We start from the raw sequence: 27,318 nt of genomic DNA, 5'->3' as shown, positions 1-27,318 counted from the left end.
AAAAGCTTTCCCATGCAAGAGGGCTGATGTTATAACAGTAGATTATTATGCTACAGTGTGTTTTCACCAGGCTAAAGAAATCTTTTTGGCCAGTCGCAGTGGCTCACACCTGTAATCCCAGCACTTTGGGAGGCCGACGCGGGCGGATCACGAGGTCAGGAGATCAAAACCATCCTGGCTAACATGGTGAAACCCCATCTCTACTAAAAATACAAAAAATTAGCCGGGTGTGGTGGTGGGCACCTGGAGTCCCAGCTACTCAGGAGGCTGAGGCAGGATAATGGTGTGAACCTGGGAGGCGGAGCTTGCAGTGAGCCAAGATCGTGCCACTCCACTTGACAGAGTGAGACTCCACCTCAAAAAAAGAGAAATCTTTTTATGTTTCTCTGAGGACAATCCCTTCACAATCTAAAACTCAAAGATTGGGTCTTCTGAGAACATCAGAGAAAGACCGTCCTTGCCATCCACACTACAGCAAAACTTTGGAGACTCGAACCTTGGGTTCATAATCTCACAACTGAGAAAGGTCCCTTCACATTCCTGGAACTTAAGGAAAACTAACCAGGAAAGTTTCTTACCAGAAGAAGATAGCATCCTTGATGTGAACAGCTTTTCCTAAGATCACAGATCAAAACATCTACTATCATGAGACTCTTATCTTTGAATAATTTTTTTCTTTGTTTATGTCTCTGTGAGCAATTTATAAGGTATACTTTTATTTGTGAAGGATTTTGTAGCCAGCCTTATACATGAATAACCTTATACTTTAATAGATAAAAGATGAAGGCCCAATATAGGTAATAAATTTTAGTGGTACATACATTGCCCCATAGTCAGTCAAAACTTCTCTTATCCCACATCGTGGATTAAAGAGAACATTGCCAGGAGGCCTTCACTCTTCTAGAAGGGTATCATTTGTTAGGTCCTTTTTCAATAGTTTAGAATAAAACAGGCAATGATGAGAAATGTCTCCTTCATAATAGGCTCTACAGCAAATTCTACCTTAAAGGCTATCCTTACACAACAGACTTTAAATTCTCTTGTGAAAGTTATGCTAAATATTATAATTGACCAAACAGGAAAGTACCCGTGCAGCTGCTGAAACTTGTGGCCTATAGAGAAATGCATTAAATGTAGATTATAAAAATTCAGTTGTAGTGGATTCATGAAAAGACCACTTAGTCAAGCAAGTAGACTCTTTATCTAGCTCATTCTTTAATCTATTTAATTTTACATGGTTTGGTTTATGGGGACCCTGGGTAAGGACCATACTCCAAACTCTTGGTAATATCTTCCTGATAGCCATAATAATAGTCTCCCTGGTGTGCTGGATTTGTAGCCAAGCAGCAGGATGGGGTCAATGGATAGACAATTGGTAAGAGGAAATGTCAGAGAAGAGGGAGATTATTGGCAGACTGACTCAACAGAATTCTTGCTGAAGGCAACCCAAGGTGATAAGATACTGAGGGTGGAGAATGAGAACAGGTACCAAGGGTTGGAGATTCTTACTAAACTGGCTTAGCAAGATTCTTGCTCAAACTGGATTCAACAGAGAGGGAAGGCCAAGGTCAGGCCTGTAGAGCAGGGGATTCAGAGGAGCCTGACTCAAGTTTGGTCAAAAGAGAGAGTCTGTCACATCCATCCATTTATCTGTCACCCATTTGTGCATCCAAATGACTATTTATTCAAAAATCCATTATGACCAATTCTCCATAAGATTGCGAAAATTTTGGTCTTTTGACTTCTTTACTAGAAATCCAACTCTGTTAATGCTGCAGCCTAGCTAGGTATGTTGATGGAACTGAGAGTCCTATCAAAAGCTGATGTAAAGTGTACCTACTACAGAGAAATCTGTGCTCCTTGTTTTTGGTCTCTTTCTCTGGTATAGAAAAGCAGTACTTACAGCCTGATACGATAGATATCATCAGGGCATTGCCTCTTTTAGCTTGGCCCCCCCAACCCCCAAGCAATTTAAACAGGGAATCATCTTCCCCCCAAAAAGCAAAAGAAATAATCAAATAAGGACTGAGAACCACAAAGAGCCAAAAATGGAAGAGTATTATAAAACTATTGTGCACCTGACATCTGAAAAATCACTAAGAGCAACATCTTTAAAAAAAAAAAAACACTAGTTATGAGCAGATATACCTTTAGGTTCAATCTCTTCTGGGATTCAGAGGACAAAATATAAACAAAGAATGAACTGTTATTTAATATTTTATTGAACCTGTAATATGTATCCAGCACTGTGTCTACATTTCATATGTTTTATTTCTCTCAAATTCGAATCCATGCAACAACCATCTGTCATAGGGACTATTATTATTTTCACTTTACAGATGAGTTTACCGAGGTTGGGAGTGGTTAACTTGTCTATGATGATGGAGTAGTAAGCATCAGAATCCACTTTCAAACTTTGGCCTGTTTCCCTCAAAAACTTTCTCTTTTCCTTTCTATGATCCTGCTTCTGTTTTGCAACTCTATGCCCATTAAATTTAAGATTCACCTCTTTTTATTTAAAGAGATATGCTTTTAAAACTTCTGTTTAAATCAAACATTAGTGGGACTTATAATATTTTAAATAAACTTTGATAGAGGGAAGGGATGCTACTTAAAATAATCCTAAAATTACACTTGCTACAAATCAAAAAATCTTTTGATGATGTATATGATTATCCTTATTTATGTTTTTTTACTCCAAATTTTAGCATTCTAATGTTCTAAAAGTGGGATATACTTGTAAAGGCCTTAATATGGGCTATCTTGTGTCAAATATCTAATTTTAAAAATTAACTTGTTTTCTTAGATTTTTTAATAGTTTGTGAGCATTATAGAATGTAAAAATAATCCATTAAGTGACAATTTTGAGCACTATTTATAAGGTGATGTTATGATAGGTATTTTACATATGTCATTTTCATCCTTATAATAGATTGTGAAGTAGCAGTAATAAACTCCTGTTGTACTTACGTAGAAACGAAATGCAGAAAAATTTAGTAACTTGCTCCAAAGTCACTGGTCTATTAAGGAACATGCCTGGGATTTATTCTTATGTCTGTCACAGGTAAACCATGTCTTGTTCCCTCACGGAAGCCTGTTTTTCTAACATAGTTTATAGGGGTTGCTAAGAGAAACACACAAACTGATTGGTTGTGATTTAATTAACACTAAGCACTCATGGTATTTCGTTGATTCTAACATTTTCACTTTTTCATATTTCAATATTTGTAAAATTGGTGTATATCTGAATCAATAGCATCATAATATTGTGTCATATTTTTACTAGTAGTAATTTTCCTTTCTTTAATGATACATTAAATGATCGTTTGTCTTCCAATAAATGGCATCTTAATTCAATTAAATATGTACATATATGTTTATTGAATATAACACAATTTTTTGTAATTAAAGATGTATTACTTGTCCCTTCTTCTAAGTTCACTGCATTTTACTAGAGCTCACACCAAGACTTGGTTTTTCAAGGCATTTATTCTTATAACTCTTCCTCACTTCCGCCTCAATCCTACCATATTCTTCTCTTATTTAATGATGGTTATATACTTACTGTGGCTGGATTTCTAAAAGAGAAGTTTTTGAACATTAAAAAGTTAGATTGAGACCAGGTGCAGTGGCTCACGTCTGTAATCCCAGCACTTAGGGAGGGCGAGGCGGGCAGATCACCTGAGGCCAGGAGTTTGAGACCAGCCTGGCCAACATGGTGAAATCCCATCTCTACTAAAAATACAAACATTAGCCAGGTGTGGTAGAAGGCACCTGTAATCCCAGTTACTCAGAGGGCTGAGGCAGGTGAATTGCTTGAACCCGGGAGGTGGAGGTTGCAGTGAGCTAAGATCGTGCCACTGCATTCCAGTCTGGGCAACAGAGGAGGATTCTGTCTCAGAGTGGGGAATAAAAAGGTTGGATTGAAATAAAATGTTAAGTGATATGCAAATATTATCAGGTCTCCTAGATATTGTTAAGTGTTGATGTTAAAATATAATATATGAGGAAAAGAGCTAAATACTTACTTGCTGATCTATTGCCATGACTTTAGTTCAATTTGTCTTAAAATTAATCTCCTCTTTCTGCTTATCTTTCCAAAACAATTCGCCTCCCCAAATTGGTAAGACTGCTCTATGCTAAGAATTTTCCAGTTGTATCTCTCTTCCTAAAACCTTAAGTCTTAGTCATTGTACCTGCTCTCAAAGACCTCCATAGTCATCTGGGATGTGTCACCTTTTAATTCTTATCTCCCACTACTCCACGACACAATCTCAACAACTTCTTTTTCTTATATTCCTATCAAAATCTTTTAAGATTGAGAGCTCAATCTTGCCTCTGTAACTCATTGGCTGTTTACATTTGTACAAATCACTTAACCCTCTTGAGTTTCAGATTCTTAATCTGTAAAATTGAGAGACAGGATGCAGGTCATGGATGTGGAGGTGCCTGAGATATCATTAAGTTTCTTTCCAGTCTGAGACTTTTTTTTTCTTTCAGTTCTATGTTACATCACGTGTCCTTCATGATGCCTTCCCCAACCGTAATAGTACATACTAACCTCACTTCTGTGAACTCTTACACCACTTGCAGCCTATGCTACTTAATCTGTTACTGAGATATGGATTGTCTTAGACCATTCTCTTTTGTTCTATAAAGTTTCAGCATTATCTTTTTAAATGGACCATAAGTTTCTCTAGGGCAGGAACCATGATTTAGGATCCTTTGATGTGATACTTGAGTCAAAAACCTTAAAGTAGTAATGGGCTCAGGGAAGAAGCTATGTACTTTTGATGGATGATTGACTAAAAAATAAAATAATTCCCATGTACCAAACTATGTGAGCTGAAACAATCCTGTTCATCTATCTAGACTCAGATAAGACATTATCTCCTCTGTAGGACTATGTTTTGTTCATCTTTTCATTCCCAGCACCTAGCACACAGCAAGTGGTTAATAAATATTGGTTGAGAGAATGAATGAGTGAATATCCTCTGCTTTGAGAGCTTTTATTAGCCATTTGGTTTATTGAAAAGAGTTTATTCTCTTAATTCATGCACCAGAAAAACACCTTTCAAGTCTCAGGTTTTCATCCAAAGATTTAAATACTCTCTTTCAAAGTATATTAATCTGCATAAGCTTTTGTTATTATTATTATGATTATGCCATGTAGTCCAATACATTGTTTTCTCAACAGAGTCTCTGTACTAAGAAAACACTTGTCCTTGTCTAATCACATCTGCGAGTAAGCAAATATTGGCAAAAACTCATAAAATCTCATTGCTCCCTTTGGGTAAATGATGTCAAACTTAGGGGCCACTGTTGCCATTTATACATATGAATCACAAATTTACATTGCCTCTGGACATCATAAATGGCCTGTGTCATAAAATGTGAGTAAAGACTCTACTTCCTCTAAGAAGGGTCAGCATGAATAATCAACTCAAAATAAGCCCTTAAAATCATTTTAATGTTAAAGGTTGCTTATTACAGCTCAAGTCCTGAGAGTAACACACAATTTTTACTTATTTAGTTTGATTCCATAGGTTTTGGTTGCTTGCAAAAATCATACTGTGCAGTAAGGAAAGCTAAAATGGCTTTTCTGAATAATAGTCATATCAATTATGATTCTTGACTGCAAGCAACAGAAATAGTCTTTGTCTAGTAAAAGGGAATTTATTACCTCAGAATGGAGGGTTCACAGGGTCTCTGAGATGCTGGAGGATAGGATTGAGGACAGATGGGAACCAGCAAAACTCAACAAAACAGAAGGTAGAAACCCCTGCTGTTGTCTTATTACCTTAATTGTCTGGAAGGGCACCACTGACGCCATTGCTGAAATGAATGTGCTTGAGTCACTTGCTCAAAACTTTTCCTGGTTCTTGCATGTAAGAGATTTGTTTAGAATTTTTCACCCTACAAAATTACATACAATGAAGGTATGTATGTAAAGGTATTATCCCAGTACAAATCAGGGTGCTGTTATAAAGGAGAATGCATATTGAGTAGCCCCAAAGTGTCAAAAATTTACCACAGTAAGTGCTCAGAAATACAGGCTTGCGTTTGTTCAGTGCATCATTCATTCGGTCAATAGACTAACGTAATGCATGTCTACTGTTAGCTACTGGGTAGAGAGCTTGACATATGACCTTGAAGAAGATACTATCTAGTGGCTAGGAGAACCCTGTAAAGAAACCAGTGTGATTAGGGTCACAATTACTCATTAGTAAAGTGATAAGGAAACTCGGAGAACAAGTGTAATGAAAGGCCATGAAGGAGAGGAAAAAGAGTCTTGGGCGTGGAGTTTTCGAAGCTGGGTTTGATTCTCTGTTCTAGTACCTAACAGTTCTAAAGCTTTGAAAAGGTCACTTATCATCTCCATTCAGTGTCTTCATCTGTGAAATGAGAAGAATGAATAGTCTTTGTAGGATTGGGAGAGATAAATGAGATTGCACATATTTAAATGTTTAGCATTTACCAGGTATTTGATAGGTGGTCATTGATTCATTCATGTATTCATTCATTCACAAAATCGAAAGTGACTCACTTAGCCTGGGCTCTACAAAGAAGGAGACATAGAAAATACATCTTTAAGAATGAGTAGGTATCCCCTGGGTTAGAATGAAAGGGCATTCTGGCAAATTCAAAGGCGAAGAAGTGATAAGGGCATCAGAATGTCTTGAGGAGTGGCAAGATCAGCAAAGACGGACAGTGGACATTTAGGGCCTTGTCAGGCAATGAGAGGAGAGTGATAGAGAAGGGATAGCTGATAAAAGGTGTTGTGCAATGTTAAAGAGTTTGAATTTCACCCAGTAGTCCGTGCTTTTCAAAATGTGTTCCCTGTGCTTCCTACATCTAATTCACCAGGAGCACACTTAGAAATGCAGATTCTGGGGCCCTAATCCAGACTTATTGAAACAGAATCACTGAGAGTAGCACATGCGCAATCCACAGTTTTCACAATCTCTCTGAGGGATTTTAAGGCACTTTGCTGTATGAGAAACCCTGTTAAGGTAATAGAGAGCCAAGGAAAGTATTTAAGTGGGTAATCATGAGGAAACCAGACTTTTGGATTCCATGCACTGGATTTCTTTTACTTTAAGACTTCAGAGTGAATTTTATCCCTCTGGGTAGGATTTTGATATTGTTGAACTAAACTTAACACATATGAGACAGAATCCCAGCTCAAATAATAGTATTCTCTTTTTACAGCCAAGAATCAGCCTAGACTATGGAATAATTCTGTGGCAAATAAAACAGAACAAGATGGCTGACAATAAAAATGAATGATTTCAAAAAGCATTTAACACTCAAAGAGATGGAGCCAAGAGGAGAAGTATGCTTTTGAAAAGGGGATAGAGGTGGGAGAAGGAAAAAAAAAAAAAACCCAGCATAAATTTACAGAGTTATGTTAAATGTCACAGAGTATTCAACAATTTTCTTTGCAGAATTTAGAAAATGAGTGTGCATAATTCCAACTGGTTGCTATCACAGGGAATTTGAAAAGCACCCCAAGGCGATTCAGAGAGCTGCTTTTACGTTCAAGCAGAATGAAATAAAACATCCATATTTCAACTAAACACACACACACATAGCCTCTCACTCCATGGCTGCATGCACAAACCATTTAATCACAAAAATATATTGTTAGGTTGAAAGTACAGCAGGTAGGATTGCTTTCTGAATGCCCTCTATCTATTTACACAGGCCCCAAAGTCAGGACTGCAGATGTTGAGCCAAAATCATCAACAAGCTTCAATTCAACCTCACACCTTTTTGGGGGGAACTGAATAGATTAAAAAAAAAAAGTCTCTTCCTTGTTCTGATTTAAAACCTTAAAATGGCATATGCATGGACTTTTGTAGTAGGTAGATGCTTATTTGCAGAGGACTGCACTGAGACACAGCCTGTGATTTCTAGCAGCCTGTGAGCAACACATTCAGAGTTTGAACTCTTTTGAACCAGCTTCTTGCTTTCATTCATTTGCTAAAAGCAAATCAGAAAGTAAGGTAAAGGAAAATAAGTTGATAATATGCTTGAAAGAAGAAATTTCAGCACAATAATATGAAGAAAAGGGGTAATATTTCTGAGGCAGAAGGACAAACAGATATATTTTCATGACCACAGTGCTCTCAGCAACAGAAGTAAAGAATGTCAATAGAATTGATGATTGACCAAATTGGAGCTCTCTAAGGAGTCACTCTTGGTCAAATTCATTGATTCATTCATTCATTTAACTAACATTCATTTAGCCATTACTTGTGTCCTGCTCTGTGCTAAGTGGTGAGATTACACAGATAAACATGACACAGTGCCTTCCATCAAGATAAGCATATTTCTGTGAGGGAGGCAAATGGGGAAATAAATATTTGCAAAATATTGTGTGCAAATGTAGACCATAAGCAGGCAAATAGTTGCAAGAGCATTAGAAAGAAAACTAGAGAAACATAGTACTTGAAACTGTATGTGTATGTAAGAAAGAGCAAGGGAAGTTCTTGAGAATGCCTTCATAAGGGGAAATTAGTATGACTTTCTGACCAGTTTTAATGAAATATTGGGATCTTGTTTAATATACTACCATTAACTATCATTGTTATCACGCTGCGTTTGGCTGGAACATGAATTTCGAAGATGAGGTAGTCTTACAGTAAGGCAGCTGGAATGTCATATGTTCTGTCTTGTAACTCCATGCCACTTTCAGGTTGAAGTGGAGAATAAAGGAAGGAAAATGTGTCATCAGGATCTCCATCTCCCTGAGTAAGAAATTTTTAGAAACTCAGATTACTTGCTTAATTGGATGGAAGAAACTCATTATCATATCTTCTGTTTTTAGAGCCCAAGAGGTGACGGATGTTAGGGGAATCAGCTCAAATTAAACTTTAAAATTTGGAATACATGACTTTTTTGATGACTCAGGGAAAAGTAGATGATCTGAAGAAACTGGCATTTATGGAGCACCTAGTTTGTACCTAGCTCTGTGTCTAGAGCTTGGTGTAATTTATTTCTCATATTATTGCTAGGAGGTTTATGGAAGTGACACTACTGCATTGAAGTTGTCTAAACACAGACATCCTGGGATTCAAATCCCATTTTCTCAACTTAAAATTTTTATGATATTGGACAAGTTACTTAACTCCTATGAGCCTCAGTTTTTTTTGTTGTTGTTTTTTTATCTGAAAGACATTATCTTAATAGAATCTACCTCAATGGTTGTTATGACCAGTAAGTGATTTAATGTAAGTGAGATGCTTGGAGTAATACCTTACCCAAAATAAACACCAATAAATGTCAACTATTCTTACTACACTTAGTACTATATACTAATATTTCATTCTTCATTGATCATCTGAGGAAGATACCCATTCATATTTTCTTTGGCAATTAGCAAACTACAAATATAAAAGATAGAACTTGATAAAGCACAGTGACAAAAGGCTTAGACTAATCATTTTACTTAATGGTGAAATGCAAAAACCTCTTTCTCTGGGACCAGAAAACATATAGGGATGTATTTTGCCACTGATACTATTGGACAATGTAGTGGACATTGCAGGGAAGGCAGTAAGACAACAAGGGGAAGAAAAAAGGTATAAGGACTAGAAATAAAAAAAATAATACAGCTGTTACTATTTATAAATAATTTAATGGTGTACAGACTGGTACCTGTCCTTGGCTTGTTAGGAATTGGGCCCCACACAGGAGGTACATGGTGAGCAAATAAAGCTTCATCTGTATTTACAGCCACTCCCCATTGCTCACATTACTGCCTGAACTCCATCTCCTGTCAGATCAGTGGTGGCATTAGATTCTCATAGGAGCGCAAACCCTATTATGAACTGTGCATGTGAGGTACCTAGGTTATGCATTCCTTATGAGACTCTAATGCTTGCTGATCTGAGGTGGAACAGTTCCATCCCAAAACCATCCCCGCAACCATCCCTATTTGTGGAATAATTGTCTTCCATGAAACCGGTCTCTGGTGCCAAAAAAGTTGAGGACCTCTGGTGTACATGAAAACTTCAAAAGAATTATTGGATTTAAAAGATGAGTTTATTAAGGATTTTGGATTCAAGGTTAATACAGAAAAGTTCATTAAATTTCTATATTCTAGAAATGAACAGATAATACAAATTTAAAAGGACACCTTTTACTATAGCATGAAAATGCCAAATATCTAGGATAAATGTAACAACTGCAGAAAGCTATAAAAATTTCATTAAGGCAAATTGGATATTAGAAGACTCAATAACAACAGATTAGAAGACTTAGTTTTAAATAAGTCAATTCTTCCTAAAATTAATCTAAACATTGAACTTTTTTGTACCGTCTTCGCAGTTGTTCTTCTTTAAGAAGATACTGTTTTTAATCTTTTGTATTTCCTTTCCATATTAAATTTAAATCAATATATCAAAGGAAATAAATTTCTGTGATAGTAATGGGCTTTAGATTAATTTGGGTAAAAAATGGGAAAACATTCCGGTGCATGATCAGCTTTCATACAAAATACAAAGCACATAAACAAATCCATAATAATGAGAGCCAGTTGGTAGACCCAATAAATAGAATAAGTTACGCCTAAGGAAATAGAAATAATTGAGCAAATGGCAAAAGTGTTTAAAACAAGTTTATTTAGAATCTCCAAAGATAAAAACAAAGAAATAGCATTCTAAAATAAGAACACATTGTGACATCAGAAAAGACATATATGTATATACCAAAATTGTTGAAGATAAAAATTAAGTAAATGGCATTAGTAAATGTATTAAATAGTGAACTATATACATTAAAAGAGAATCAGTATGTTAAATGAGAGAACTAAATAAATGTGGTAGAATCTGACTAGATACTTACCAATTGCATTTTCTTTTTCTAAGCACGTAAGAAAACAGTGTTTCCTGAATCTGTTTGCAGTGAAATTTGGGCCATATGTTTAGAATGTGAGTTAATTAATATACATCACTGTTAAGCCTGGCCACAAAACATCCCGGATGATTCTCCACACTTTTCTCCTTTTTTAGAGATCACGAAGAGCACATATTGATGATTGTAGCATCACATGATCAAAGGAGGTTATATTTCTGATCATAGATTAGTGGACACCTGTTCAAAAAGCCACCCAACATCATCAAACTGTGACATCAGTGAGATAATACATCTTTGTTTTGCTTTATTAGCTTATTTGTTGTATAGCATAGCACATCTTATGCTGTGTATACAGGAAATCACCCAGAATGTAGTAAAACAAGATAAATACATAGAAAAACAGAGATGAAATTAGAGAGGATAAACTGAGAAGTCCTGACATATTTATAATTGGTGTGTTAGATGAAAAGGTAATGAAAACATAGGAGAGAAATTATTACAAGAGAAAATAGACTGAGAGTGTTCCAGAATTGAAGAAAGATACAAATCCTTAGATTGAAAAATAGTCATTCACTGTACTTTCATAAATTCCACAATGATACTGAAAAATAAATTGAAGGCCAAAGCTTAGAAATGCTTTGTAATATTTTAATAACTCTTCATTTATTTATTAATTCTTTCATTAATTTATACAGAACATATTTGTGAGAACCAACCATCTGTCAGATTTCTAGTTAGTAACTGAGAGCTTATAATCTAGTGAGAAATTAAAGAAGTAGCCAGAAACTACTGCAGAATATACAGTATAGAGAAGGAAAAAATAGAGGGCATTCTGAGCAAAAAGAACAGGTCATAGAATAGTGAAGAGATGAGGTAGAGAACGGTCCATTAAAGAAGATAAAAAAGATCAATTTGACTGGGATCCATGTGATATAATTAAAAGAACATGAGGATTAGAACACATTTCTTGTTTGGAAACTAATGGTGATCATTTTAAAGTTTTTCAAAACCACTCATTTCTATTTCTTTGTATATGGAAGACAAAAATTAAAATGTCTATTTAAATATATATAATATATGACACATAATATTTAATAATAACCATACATAGTCATATATGATTATATATTATATAATATTTATATATCATATATATTATTTATTATATATTATTTATATACAATATATTATTTATATATTATATATTATATACAATATATTATTTATATATTATATATTATTTATATATAATATATTATTTATATATTATATATTATATATTTATGATATATAATCATGATTATATATGATATGATTGTTAATTATTACAATAATTATAGCAATTATATAATATATAATTTTATAATATGTAAATACATATGTAACATATATACAATTATATATAATATATAAATATATATTACATATATAATTATATATAATATATAAATATATATTACATATATAATTATATATAATATATAAATATATATTACATATATAATTATATATATCATATATAAAAGATTGAGGCAATTTTTGCCAGGTTTATGAGATTTATTTCTAGTTAATTCTTGCTAAAACAGTGTGCAAATGGGGACAGCTGTGTGGCATAGTGTTAACAGTCCAAGGAGAACACAGTAAGACACCTTAGAAGTTAGTGTAATCTACTGGGAATTAAACTGGGGGAAAACAAAAAGAAAGACAGACTATGGGGAGATGTGAGCAAACCTTGTCTTCAGGCTATGAACCTAGTTGTGGTTTAATCATAAAGAATAGTTCTATTGGTGTTTTAGAGAGAAAAGGGCTATCTTTTAAAAATTTTACCAAAAAGCATTCCCAGGAAGTTTACTCTAATGATCTACAGGAAGATATTCCAGATCCTAAGATTCTAGCCATGACTGACTATGAACACCATGAGATAGGTATCCTAGTGGGAGACAGAACCAGGTTCAGGGAGATGAGAATCTCAAAAGTATAGAGTTCTTATTACTGATAAGTAAGTCACTGAGGAAGCCCTGTGGAGAATAAAAGAGTGATCTTTTCCCTCCAAAATTTGCTCATGATTGCAAAAATGGCAAATGAAACTGAAATCTAGAACTTTCAAGATATAGACTCAACATAGGACAAAGCTGAGACTTCTAGTAAGGTGGACCATGGTGAAAGAGGACATCAAGAAGAGAAAATTCTCACCCCTATTTCTAAATGCCAAAGAAAATCCTCTCAACAGTATTGTATTATTGAAGAAGTTGACTGTGCACCTGCAAATCATGATTGTATTCAATAGTTATTTCCTCATAAATGTGGAACTTTTTGAGATGATAGTGACAACTTCTCTGAGATTATTTGAATTGTCTCGGCCAATGCCCAGTTTGTGAACATGATAATCCCAGTAAAATAAGAACATCTGGGGAACTTTTTGACTATAAGGAACTTTGTTAATGCCATCAAATTCTCTCTGGTCATACTTGGTGAGCACACGTATAAGCTGGCCAGTGAGGTGTGGACAACAATTTTCTGCTTTGGCTACAGTGGCTGATCCACCTCCTGGACAAGATGGAGCCCATTCTGCTTCTTAGCTAGCTCAATGCCTTGGATGAGCTCTTCTTGGAGTCTTGGCTGCTTGATAGCTTTGCCAAGCCCCTGCAAGATCCTCATCTTCTGTTGAATCCCTTAGTTTCTCTAGCTGTTCAGAAAAATATTGCTAGTAACATGGCCTAGGCTCACATCTTGTGAGATTAAGTGGCTAGAGCCGATTCTGAAGGTCCTGGAAGCCTTGACTTCATGACTGTCTCTCCTATTCTCCAGAGCCTATGAAGCAGTGTGAATGGGGTTTGCACTTGAGGACAGAGAAGCAAGCAAACATCTGCAGGAAAAGCCAGCATCTGACTCAAAGAGAGACTTTTCCTGCCCAAATTGCTCAGAAAGCAGTCTCTTCATTGACTGAAGGAAGTAAATGTATTTCAAACTGTAGGTAGCAACCTGTTACTAGATCAAAAATCATCTTAGTGAGTCATAGTCAATATATTCTCTTTTAAATTTATGTACGATTCCTTGAGATCCAAAAATTGTGTTTCCTAAAACAAATAAGATACTTTTTATTGACTATTTAGCATTTTGACTATGTGTCACTTTTAGAAAGAAGAATTTTGCCAGATCCTAAGGGTTCTCAGACCTGACAGTGAACACCTTCAAGTTAAGTGTCTTACTGGGTGACAGACCAGGCTTAGGGAGATGACCACTCAGAATTGACAGAATAAATATGTTATGAATTCAAGCAGCCAAACATGGAAATATTATCTCAGAAACATCAGTAAGTGAGAACTTGGGAAGATGTCTTTGCAATGCCTAATCACCATACTGTACACTTCCACACAAAACAAATGACCACCCTTCTCAATGTTTATCAAAGGAGCTTGTTCTTTTACACGGAATATGGGGAAGAACTGATTAACAGGAAACAGCTGGCCTCTCTACTGGAATCTTGGATATTCCTTTTGATTACAGAATCTGTAATGTTTCGTACATCTTAACATCACCAAACCAATATCAAATGGGGAAATAAACATGCACTGAAAGATTTTTACAAATGAGAGATGTTTATATTGTTTACATAATTTAATCTCTATAATAATCTTGGTTAGCATGTATTATGCTTATTTACAAATGTGCAACCAGTAGCTCTGGAATCTAAGTAATATACTCAAGGGCACCTGGTTGATAGGCTGTAAGGGTGAGAGCCACTGCAGCACAAGTTCCACAGTGCAGACCTTGTTTTCTATATCATGCTCTCTCTGTAATCACAAAGAATGTAGTTTACCTTCTTTATATATTATTTATTTCTATGTTCCTTTTTTCTGTATGTTTGGTTGTGATCATAGGACTATTGGTTTCAGATTATCTTACAGAGCCACAAACTATGAATTCCAATGTCAAAAGGTACATATCTATCTAGTAATTTCCTTCTGAAGTCTTTCCTTGAAGCTTTGATTTCATGAGAGAAGGAGCACCCTTCAAGGCATTTTACTGTTACAAGTTTGCACAAAGCAAAACAAATCGTTGGGAATCTTAGCTTGAAGACTGACTACCTTAAGAGCCAGTGTCCATTATCACTTAAATTACGTTTCTCCACCAGACAAACACTTTTGTCTAAAAAGAGTAATGTGGTGTGTAGCTCAGTGAATGCTTCACTCCATTCTAACAATGTGTTTAAATTATTCCACCTTCCGTTATTGAGGACCAAAATATTCTCTCGGCAGATTATCTAAACTATTGTTTCCTTCTATCTTTCTAATATTTACTCATCTTACTACTCTTTCTGTAGTAGAGGCTGCTTGGATGCCAGTAAAAAAACCCAACTCAAATTCATTCAGACAAAAAAGGAGCTATTTTAAGGATACATCTGTCCTTCCTGGATATGGAATTGGGAGATTCACTGACAGCTTCCCTCTTGGTCTTTTTCACAAGCTACATAATCTCTCTCCTCTCTGCTTCTATCTGTTGGTCTTTTTCACAAGCTACATAATCCCTCTCCTCTCTGCTTCTATCTGTTCATCTCCTCCATCGTCCTTTCTATGTTCGTTTTCTATCTTTTGTATTTTTATCTTTATTTATTCATTTATTTTTGGAGACGGTCTTGCTCTGTCATCCAGGCTGAAGTGCAGTGGTGCAATCTCAGCTCACTGAAACCTCCGCCTCCCGGGTTCAAGTGATCTCGTGCTTTAGCCTCCGAAGTAGCTGGGATTACAGACATGTACCACCATGCCTGGCTAATTGTTTTGTATTTTTAATAGAGGGGGGATTTTGCCATGTTTGCCAGGCTGGTCTGGAACTCCTGATCTCAGGTGATCCACACTCTTTGGCCTCCCAAAATGTTCGGATTACAGGTGTGAGCCATTGTGCCTGACCACTAGCTCTCTTTTTTAGAAAACTTTTTATTATGATTATTTTAAAAAATAATTGTTGAAGTCTGACAAGTGCATTAGCTCGTTAAGGGAAAGTGTTTCTTCGCTGTCTCGTAGTATATCTAGTAAATGAGAGAGTCAGTGTCAAATGTCAGCACAGATTTTTCTAAAATCCTGTTAATTTCTTCATGACAGAGTACAAAGTGAAAAAATTTGATTTTACCATCAAGAAAGGTATGTTAAATTTTCAGTAGATCCAGATATGCCACCCCTAAACCTCTGCGAACATCTTTTCCACTTATTCAGCTTTCTGGGCATTACCAAAGCAATCCCTATTCAAACAAGGTAAATGTTTAGCTGTGGTCACCAAGCACCTGCTCCAGCTCTAACTGGCCAGGTGAGCTCACCAATGTCAAAACAAGGAGGAATTTAAGGAAAGCATAAGATAAACATTAAGAGTATTTCAATGACCAAAATACACTACTAGTATTACTGAAGTTCTGATATTGCCAAATAGAAATAGTTGGGGAGTGATCCTCCAGGCATCAGCTCTAAGAGTCTTGGAATTAGTGGGAGCTTGCTTTAGTACTGTCTGTGTTTGCTGAGCCAGACAACTGAAGGGGTGCCTTGGGCACTTGGCAGAGATGTCAGTTTGGATGTCTCTGGCACTTAGGGTCCTTCAGTTTAGTCACAGGGCACTCTTCAGTGCGTTGCAGCTGTCCTTGAAGTTTTCCAATTTGAAAAAGTGCTCAGGAGGAAAGAGGTATTACCCTCTAATGGATGGTGGTTGGGAAACAGGATGACATATTTAGCTGACCTGATTGTTAAAGGCCAAGAAGAAAAACGCTGTTTCCTGATAAAAATAAGTGCTCACTCGGGCCAGAGATTGCTTCACAGAGTATGCTGTTTCATGGCCACCTAGTGGAATATCAAGAAGGGCCTTGTAGGCACTCTTGAAAGGATACTAGTGTTTGGGAGATCTACACAGTAGGAGCTAAAATGCTCATCCATTAGGAAATGGAGCCACTCCTCTGTAGTATGAAATGGGATCTCAAAGGTACTTAGGTTGGCCAGTGCTTTCATACTGTAGAGGTAATTGTTGCTGTATTGATTTTCCCAGTCTCCTGCTGTAGCAAACTGCCATCTTAATCTGCAAGAGCTTGAGTTAATGCTTTACATTCTGTTTCCTAGAGAGTTGAGTGTCGATTTCCTCCTTCAAGAACCTGGGGTATTGTCTCCCACAGTGCATAAGGTACTTTTAAAGATTTCATTTCAAAGGGCTTAACTGTCTTGTCATAAATGAATACATTTAACAGTGTAAGTGTCAGATGTCATTATCAGTATGATAGTCCCTCAGTCAACCAGTTACTTGTTTTCCCCAGAGCTTGCCTCCTTATTCCTGCCCTCGTCAAGGCAATGACTCCAGGCTCCACGGTCATTTCTTAAGAAGGACATCCAAGGTAAGACATGTCTGAAAATATGGAGGCTAAAATGACAGGGTGGAGAGTCTGGGAGAAAAAAGATATGTCTTACTGCTTCTGATATGGTTTGGCTCTGTCCCCACCCAAATCTTATCTTGAATTATAATTCCCATCATCCCCACATGTTAAGGGAGGAACCCTGTGGGAGGTGATTGGATCATGCGGGCGGTTTTCCTCTTGCTGTTCTCATGATACGGAGTGAGTTCTCACAAGTTTTGATGGTTTTATAAGTGTTTGATAGTTCCTTCTGTATTCGTTCTCCTTCCTGCTGCCTTGTGAAGAAGGTGTCTTGGTTCCCCTTTGCCTTCTGCCATAATTGTAAGTTTCCTTAGGCCTCCCCAGCCATGTAGATGTGTGAGTCCATTAAACCTCTTTCCTTTATAAATTACATAGTCTTGAATATGTCTTTATAGCAGTGTGGCAATGGACTAATACAATAAATTGGTTCTGGTTGAGTGGGGTACTGCTACAAAGATACTCGAAAATGTGGAAGTGGCTTTGGAACTGGGTAATAGGAAGAGGTTGGAACAGTTTGGAGGGCTCAAAAGAAGACAGGAAGATGTGGGAAAATTTGGAACTTCCTAGAGACTTGTTGAATGGTTTTGACCAAAATGCCTATAGTGATATGGACAATGAAGTTGAGGCTGAAGTGGTCTCAGATGGAAATTAGGAACTCATTGGGAACTGGAGCAAAGGTCACTCTTGCTTTGCTTTAGCAAAGAGATTGGCAGTGTTTTGCCCCTGCCCTAGAGATCTGTGGACCTTTAAACTTGAGAGAAATGATTTAGGTTAACTGGTGGAAAAGAATTTCTAAGCAGCAAAGAGTTTGATTCAAAATGTGACCTAGGTGCTCTTAAAAGCATTCAATTTTATGCATTCACAAAGAGATGGTTTAAAATTGGAACTTATGTTTGAAAGGGAAGCAGAGCATAAAAGTTTGGAAAATTTGTAGCCTGATGATGTGATATAAAAAAAATCCATTTTCTAGGGGGGAAATTCAAGTCAGCTGCAGAAATTTGCAAAAGTAATGAGGAGTTGAATTTTAATTGCCAAGACAATGGGGAAAATATCTTCAGGGCATGTCAGAGATCTTAGCAGCAGCCCCTTTTATCAGAGGCCTGGAGGTCAGGCCCAGGGTCCCCTACTCTGTGCAACCTCAGGACGTGGCACCCTGCATCCTAGCTGTTTCAGTTTCAGTTGTGGTTAAAAGGGACCAAGGTACAGCTTGAGCCATGGCTTCAGAGGGTACAAGCCCTAACCTTTGGTATCTTCCATGTGGTGTTGAGCCTGCAGGTACACAGAAGTCAAGAATTGAGATTTGGGCACCTCTCACTAGTTGTCAGAGGATGTATGGAAATGCCTGGATGTCTAGGCAGAAGTTTGCTGCAGGAGCAGGTCCCTCATGGGGAACCTCTGCTAGGACAGTGTGAAAGGGAGATGTGGGGTTGGAGCCCCCACACAGAGACCCTACCAGGGCACTGCCTAGTGGAGCTGTGAGAAGAGAGCCACATCCTCCAGACCCCAGAATGTAGATCCACTGACAATTTGCACTGTGTACCTGGAAAAGCTGCAGACCCTCAATGCCAGCCTGTGAAAATAGCTGGGAAGAGGGCTGTACCCTGCAAAGCCACAGGGACAAAGCTGCCCAGGACCATGGGAGCTCACCACTTGCATCAGCATGATCTGGATGTGGGACATGAAGACAAAGGAGATCATTTCAGAGCTTTAAAATTTAATGGCTGCTTTGTTGGGTTTTGGGCCTGCATGGGGCTGGTCACCCTTTTGTTTTGGCCCATTTCTCCCATTTGGAATGGGAGCATTTATCCAATGCCTGTCTCCCATTGTATCTTGGAAGTAACTAACTTGCTTTTGATTTTACACGCTCATAGGTGCAAGGGACTTGCCTTGTCTCAGATGAGACTTTGAACTTGGACTTAGGGGTTAAAGCTGGAATGAGTTAAGACTTTGGGGGGCTGCTGGGAAGGCATGATTGTGTTTTGAAATACAGGACATGAGATTTGGGAGGGGCCAGGTGTGGAATGATATCATTTGGTTGTGTCCCCATGCAAATCTCATCTTGAATGGTAATCCCCTTAATCCCCATGTGTCAAGGGAGGAACCTAGTGAGAGGTGATGGATCATGGAGGTGGTTTCCCCTTTGTTGTTCTTGTGATAGCGAGTGAGTTCTCACAAGATGTGATGTTTTTATAAGGGGCTCTTCCCCTTTTACTCTACACACTTTTTTTTCTCTCCTGACACCCTGTAGGATGTTCCTCTTCCCCTTCCTCCATCATTGTAAGTTTCCTGAAGCCTCCCCAGCCATACAGAACTGTGAGTCAATTAAACCTCTTTCCTTTATAAATTACCCAGACTTGGGTATGTCATTATAGCAGTGTGAAATACATCTTCCCCCTGACAAGAGACAGAGGCAGCAATACAGCAAGGATTGCAGGCAGTAACTTCCTCCTCTTTCCCCACAAGTTTGGTGTGTTTTGGCTGGCCATAAACGCACTCTGCTCTTTCAACTTGTTTCTCCAGAATGAGTCATTATAGCAGGATTTGTGATTTTACTGGTTTAATTTCTCAGTGGAGAGAATCCGATTAGCTCTGCTCAGCCTCGCAATGGGTTTGCCTTAGGTCAAGAGCTTGCCCTTAATCAGTTGTGGACAGATTACAACATTAGGGTACCATGGACACTTGGTAGATAAAACTCCAGGAGTGGGAAAAAGGACTGAAGTAAGTGAAATGAGGTCTCTGATTTACCTACATTAATTAAATTTCTCTGATAGAAATGATCAAAAAATTAAAAAACATAAAACCCAAATCTCATTTATAAGTGACTCCAGTGATTTATCAGTTAGTTATGGAAGTATGCTGACTTATATAATATAGCACCTTACCTGAAGAAAATAGCTCTTTTGGATTTGTTTTTACTGATATGCATCATAGCAAAGAGTGTGGTAAGTTTTGGGAAATTTAATAAAGGTATGTTAGTGAGAACAATGTGTTCCTGTCAGCCATAGTCCCTTAATAAAGATCTTGAAACAAAATCTGTTTAATATTTGTATTACAAAGAAATGTGTATTTCTTCAGAGTAACTGTGTTGACTTTATAATATGGACATTTCCCCTCTTAAAAATGATTGTTTTTTTTTTTTCCTTCCTCTGGCTCCTAGGAAACTCAGAACCAAATTCGTAGACCACTTATAGCAAGTATATAGTATCTTAAGATGTGCATTCCTGTTTGCTCATCTTCCTTGTGGCTTTATTTTATATTTCTCTTATTGTGCCCATTTTCCATGTGTAATCTCTTCTCTCACTGACTCCGACGGTCTCTGTCATGCTCCCGACAACTTCAATTCCAAAGAGACCCTCAAGGCCTTACTCCATCCACAGGGAAGGAGAGCTGTAAAATAGTTGAAGGTGAAAATGGAATTCTTAGGCTACCTAAATTAGGTTACCATATTGGTTGTAGAAAGGTGGAGTTTTTAATGAGAGGACTAACCAAATTAGAGCCCAAATAGAATCAGAGACATTTCTCCCATGTCATTTTAATTTCCTCATTTTCTTTTATTTTCCTGTCTTGTCTCCCAAGTATTGGTATGGTGAATCAAGGGCTGGAAGTGACTTCTGCTTGGGAGGTGCCCTGCATTGGAAAGCCAAGTAGAAATTTGAACAGGATTTAGAGAAAAGGAAGGTTAGATCAGCTGCTCATGCTAGTTTCTGGACTCCTGTTTAAAAGGAGCCAGGGTTACTTGGTACCCAGCATAACTCCAGTTATGCTCACCAGGTTGATTGGGGCAAAGCTCTAACTAGAAAGGAAGAGTCTATGCGAGGCTGAAGCATGACTTGTACCTCTGATCCTCAGGCCCTCATGGTGGTGCCAGGCAACTGGAGCAAATATTTGGATCCCTACTGCAGGGAACATGTATAAAAGCCACAATTTCTGATGGGCAGGGCCAAGATGGCCAACTAGAATCAGTTGTGATCAGAGGCTCCCAACAAAAAGAACCATAACAGCATGTGAATCCTGCACCAGCAACCAAGGTATCCAGGTTCTGTTATCAGAACTGACTAGGCAGCTGGCGTGACCCACGGAGAGGAAGGAAGAGCAGCCTGGTGTGACCGCCCACCCGAGAGCCACATGGGGCAGGGATGTCCCCACGCTCCAACCAAGGGAGGCAGTGAGTGAGTGTGCTGCCAGCCTGGGATAAAGTGCTTTTTCCACAGAACTGTGCAACCCACGGATTGGAAGATCCCACTCATGAGCTCACACCACCTGGGCCTAGCGATCTCAACCATGGAGTTGTGCAGATTCTCAACAGCCACTAAGCTAGAATCTGCTTAAGCCTGCTGAGCTCCCAGGGGGAGGGGTGACCAGCACCAGAGCTGCAGCTGCCTCCTGTCTAAGCCTTTTGAGCTCCTTGGGGGAGGTGCGACAGCCAACACTGGGTCTGATCAAAGCCTAACACACTAAGCTCCTAGGGAGGGGGAAGGGCAGCAACCATCTCTGTAGCTTCAGGCTGTGCTTTTTCCCTGCTGGAGCCAGGGAGACTGGATGGCTTAGTCCCAAGAGGTATCCCCCACAGCCCAACACACCACACACCTGCTGTGGCAGATTGCAGAGTGCCTCTTCAGGCCTGACCTTGAGCCATCCCTCCTCACTGGGTGGGGGCTCCTGGGAGAAACTCTGAAAACTCCAGCAAGGGGCTCAACAGAACTCTGATCTCCCTGGGCCTGAGCCCCTAGAGGGAGGGCTGGCCGCAGTCTCCACAGACCAGCAGACTTAGTCTTTCTGCCTGCTACCTCTGAGAAATCTGGGCAGCACAGACAAGTGGGTTTCCCCCCAGTGAAGCACACCCCCTCCATCAAGGGACAGTCAAAGTGCTTCGTTAAATGGTTCCTGCTCCCCATGCCACCCAACTGGGTGAGACCCTCCAACAGGGTTTGTCAGACACCCTATACGGGAGTGTTCCTAGTAGCATCAAGTCAGTTCCCCTCAAGGTGAGAGATCCCAGAGAAAGGAGCAGGCATCCATCTTTGCTGTTCTCCAGGCTCCTCAAGTGACATCTCCAGGCATGGGAGTAGTGAACCAGATGAATAGGGTCTGAAGTGAACCACCAGCAAACCACAGCAGCCCTGTAGAAGAGGGACCTGACCATTGCAAGAAAAACAAACAAACAGAAAGAAACAGCAACAGCATCAACAGAAAAAAGTCCCAGAAAACCCAAAAGGCCAGAGTGCCACGTCTCTAAATGATCACAATGGCTGTCCAGCAAGGGGGCAGAACTGGACAAAGAATGAGATGGATGAATGGTCAGAAGTAGACTTCAGAAGGTGGATAATAACAAACTCTTCTGAGCTAAAGGAGCATGTTCAAACCCAATGCAAATAAGCTAAGAATGCTGATAAAAGGTTACAGGGGCTGCTAACTAGAATAACCAGTTTAGAGAGGGACATACATGACCTGATGGAGCTGAAAAACACAGCACGAGAACTTCATGAAGCATACACATATATCAATAGCTGAATTGACCAAGGAGAAGAAAGGATATCAGAGTTTGAAGAACATCTTGCTGAAATAAGGCATGCAGATGAGATTAGAGAAAAAGAATGAAAAGGAAGGAACGAACCTCTGAGAAGTATGTGCCTACGATTGATTGGAGTACCTGAAAGTGATGGGAAGAGTGAAACCAAGTTGGAAAACACACTTCAGGATATTATCCAGAAGAACTTCCGCAACCTAGCAAGGCAGGCTAACATGCAAATTCAAGAAGTACAGAGAACATGACTAAGATACTGTACGAGAAGGTCAACCCCAAGACACATAATCATCAGATTCTCCAAGGTTGAAATTAAGGAAAAAATATTAAGGGCAGCCAGAGAGAAAGGCCAGGTCACCTACAAAGGGAAGCCCATCAGACTAACAGTGAACCTCTCAGCAGAAATCCTACAAGCCAGAAGAGAGTAGGGTTCAATATTCAACATTCTTAAGGAAGAGAATTTTCAACCCAGAATTTCATATCCAGCCAAACTAAGCTTCATAAGTGAAAGAGAACTAAAATCTTTTCCAGACAAGCAAATGATGAGGGATTATCACCACCAGGCCTGCCTTGCAAGGGCTCTTGAAGGAAGCACTAAATATGGAAAGGAAAATCAACAAGAAGAGCTAACTATCCTAAATATACATGCACCCAATACTGGAGCACACCAGAATGTAAAGAACAGCCATTGCAAAAGCACACCAGAATGTAAAGAACAATGATACTATGAAGAAACTGCATCAAGTAGTGTGCAAAATAACCAAATAGCATCATGATGACAGGATCAAATTCACACATGACAATATTAACCTTAAATGTCAATGGACTAAATGCCCCAATTAAAAGACATAGACAGGCAATTTGGGTAACAGTCAAGACCCATTGGTGTACTGTATTAATGAGACCCATCTCATGTGCAAAGATGCACATAGGCTCAACATAAAGGGAGGAAAGAAAATTTACTAAGCAAATGGAAAGAAAAAAAAAGTAGGGGCCACAATTCTAGTCTCTGACAAAACAGACTTTAAACAAACAAAAATCAAAAAAGACAAAGTAGGGCATTACATAATGGTAAAGGGATCAAATCAACAAGAAGAGCTAACTATCCTAAATATACATGCACCCAATACTGGAGCACACAGATTAATAAAACAAGTTATTAGAGACCTGAAAAGAGACTGAGACTCCAACACAATAATAGTGGGAGACTTTAACACCCCACTGTCAATATTATACAGATCAACGAAACAGAATATTAACAAGGATACTCAGGACTTGAACTCAGCTCTGGATTGAGTGGACCTAATAGACATCTACAGAACTCTCCACCCCAAATCAACATTACATTCTTCTCGGTGCCACATGGCACTTATTTTAAAATTGACCACGTAATTGGAAATAAAACACGCCTCAGCAAATGCAAAATAACTGAAATCATAACAAACAGTTTGTCAGACCACAGGGCAGTCAAATTGCCCACAAATTAGTGGGCAATCAAAACCCACTCAAAACCACAAAATTACATGGAAATTGAACAAACTGCTCCTGAATGACTCCTGGGTAAATAATGAAATTAGGGCAGAAATCAAGAAGTTCTTTGAAACCGATGAGATCAAGAGACAATGTACCAGAATCTCTGGGATACAGCCAATGCAGTGTTAAGAGGGAAATTTATAGCACTAAATGCCCATATTAGAAAGCTAGAAAAATCTCACATCAACACCCTAATATCACAATTAAAAGAGCTAGAGAAGCAAGAGCAAATAAATCCAAAAGCTAGCAGAAGACAAAAAATAACTAAGATCAGAGGAAAACTGAAGGAGAGACATGAAAAACCCTTCGAAAAAAAAAAAAATCAATGTATCCAGGAGCTGTTTGTTTTTTAAAAATTAACAAAAGACTGCTAGCTAGACTAATAAAGAAGAAAATAGAAAAGAATCAAATAGACACAATAAAAAATGATAAAGGGGATATCACCACTGACCCCACAGAAATACAAACTATCATCAGAGAATAGTATAAACACCTCTACACAAATAAACTAGAAAATCTAGAATAAATGGATGAATTCCTGGACACATATACCCTTCCATGACTAAACCAGAAAGAAGTTGAATCCCTAATAGACCAATAACAAGTTCTGAAATTGAGGCAGCAATTAATAGCCTACGTACCAAACAAAAAACAAAAAACAAAAAAACTCAGGACCAGATGGATTCACAGGCAAATTGTACTGGAGATACAAAGAGGAGCTGGTACCATTCCTTCTGAAACTTTTCCAAACAATTGAAAAGGAGGGACTGCTCCGTGACTCATTTTATGAGGCCAGCATCATCCTGATACCAAAACCTGGCAGAGACACAACAAAAAACGAAAACTTCAGGCCAATATCCCTGATGAACATCGAAATGAAAATTATCAATAAAATATTGACAAAACAAATCCAGCAGCATATCCAAAAGCTATTCACCATGATCAAGTCGACTTCATCCCTGGGATGCAAGGTGGTTCAACATATGTAAATCAATAAACGTAATCCATCACACAAACAGAACCAATTTTAAAAATCCACATGATCATCTCAATAGCTACAGGAAAGACCTTCAATAAAATTGAACATGTCTTTATGTTAAAAACTCTCAATAAGCTAGGTATTGTTGGAGCATATCTCAAAATAATAAGAGCTATTTATGACAAACACACAGTCAGTGTCACACTGAATGGGTAGAAACTTGGCACAGGTCCCTTGAAAATTGGCACAGGTCAAGGATTCCCTCTCTCACCACTCCTATTGGAACTCAGTATTGGAAGTTCTGGTCAGGGCAATCAGGCAAGAGAAAGAATTAAAGGCTATTCAAATAGGAAGAGAGGAAGTCAAATTGTCTCTGTTTACAGATGACATGATGGTATATTTAGAAAACCCCATCATCTCAGGTCAAAAACTCCTTAAGCTGATAAGAAACTTCAGTAAAGTCTCAGGATACAAAATCAGTGTGCAAAATCACAAGCATTCCTGTACACCAAAAATAGACAAGCAGAGAGAAAAATCAGGGATGAATTCCCATCCACAATTGCTACAGAGAGAACAAAATACCTAGGAATGCAGCTAACAAGGGAAGTGAAGGATTTCTTCAAGGAGAACTATAAACCCCGCTACTCAGGGAAATAAGAGGACAACAAACAAATGGAAAAACATTTCATGCTCATGGATAGGAAGAATCATATCATGAAAATGTCCATACCACCCAAAGTAATTTATAGATTCAATGCTGGTCAAACTACCATTTACAGTCTTCACAGAATTAGAAAAAACTACATTAAATTTTATATGGAACCAAAAAAAAAGCCCATGTAGCCAAGACAATCCTAAGAAAAAAAACAAAACCAAAAAAAAAAAAAAAAAGAAAAAACAAAAAACAAAGCTGGAGGCATTGCACTACCTGACTTGAACACTCACCGAAACAGCATGGTACTGGTACCAAAACGGACATAGAGACCAATGGAAAAGAACAGAGACCTCAGAAATAACACCACACATCTAGAGCCATCTGATCTTCGACAAACCTGACAAAAATAAGCAATTAGGAAAGGATTCCCTATTTAATAAATGGTGCTGGGAAAACTGGCTAACCATGTGCAGGAAACTGAAACTGGACTCCTTCCTTACACCTCATACAAAAATTAACTCAAGATAGATTAAAGACTTAAATAGAAAACCCAAAACCATAAAAACCCTAGAGGAAAACCTAGGCAATACTGTTTAGGAGGTAGGCATGGGCAAAGACATCATGACTAAAATGTCAAAAGCAATTGCAACAAAAGCCAAAATTGCCAAGTGGAATCTAATTAAACTAAAGAGCCTCTGTACAACAAAAGATACTGTCATCAGAGTGAACAGGCCACCTACAGAATGGGAGAAAATTTTTGCAATCTACTTATCTGATGAAGGTCTAGTACCCAGAATCTACAAAGAACTTAAACAAATTTACAAGAGAAAAACAACTCCATCAAAAAGTAGGCAAAGGATATGAACAGACACTTCTCAAAAGACATTTACGCATCCAACAAATATATGAAAAAAAGCTAAATATCACTGATCATTAGAGAAATACAAATCACAACCCCAATGAGATACCATCTCTCACCAGTTAGAACGGCAATTACTAAAAAGTCAAGAAACAGTAGATACTGGCAAGGCTATAGAGAAATTGAAACACTTTTATAGTGTTGGTGGGAATGCAAATTAGTTTAACCATTGTGGAAGAGAGTATGGCGATTCCTCAAGGATCTTAGAACCAGAAATGCCATTTGACGCAGCAATTCCATCGCTCGGTATATACCCAAAAGAATATAAATCATTCTACCATACAGACATGAACACATATGTTTATTGCACCACTATTCACAATAGCAAAGACTTGGAACCAACCCAAATGTCCATCAATGATAGACTGGATAAAGAAAATGTGGTACATATACACCATGGAATACTATGCAACTATAAAAAATAATGAAATTATGTCCTTTA

Source organism: Macaca mulatta, chromosome 15 (assembly GCF_049350105.2).
Source record: "Macaca mulatta isolate MMU2019108-1 chromosome 15, T2T-MMU8v2.0, whole genome shotgun sequence".
Taxonomy (NCBI): Eukaryota; Metazoa; Chordata; class Mammalia; order Primates; family Cercopithecidae; genus Macaca; species Macaca mulatta.
Note: the sequence above shows the minus strand (reverse complement) of the source record.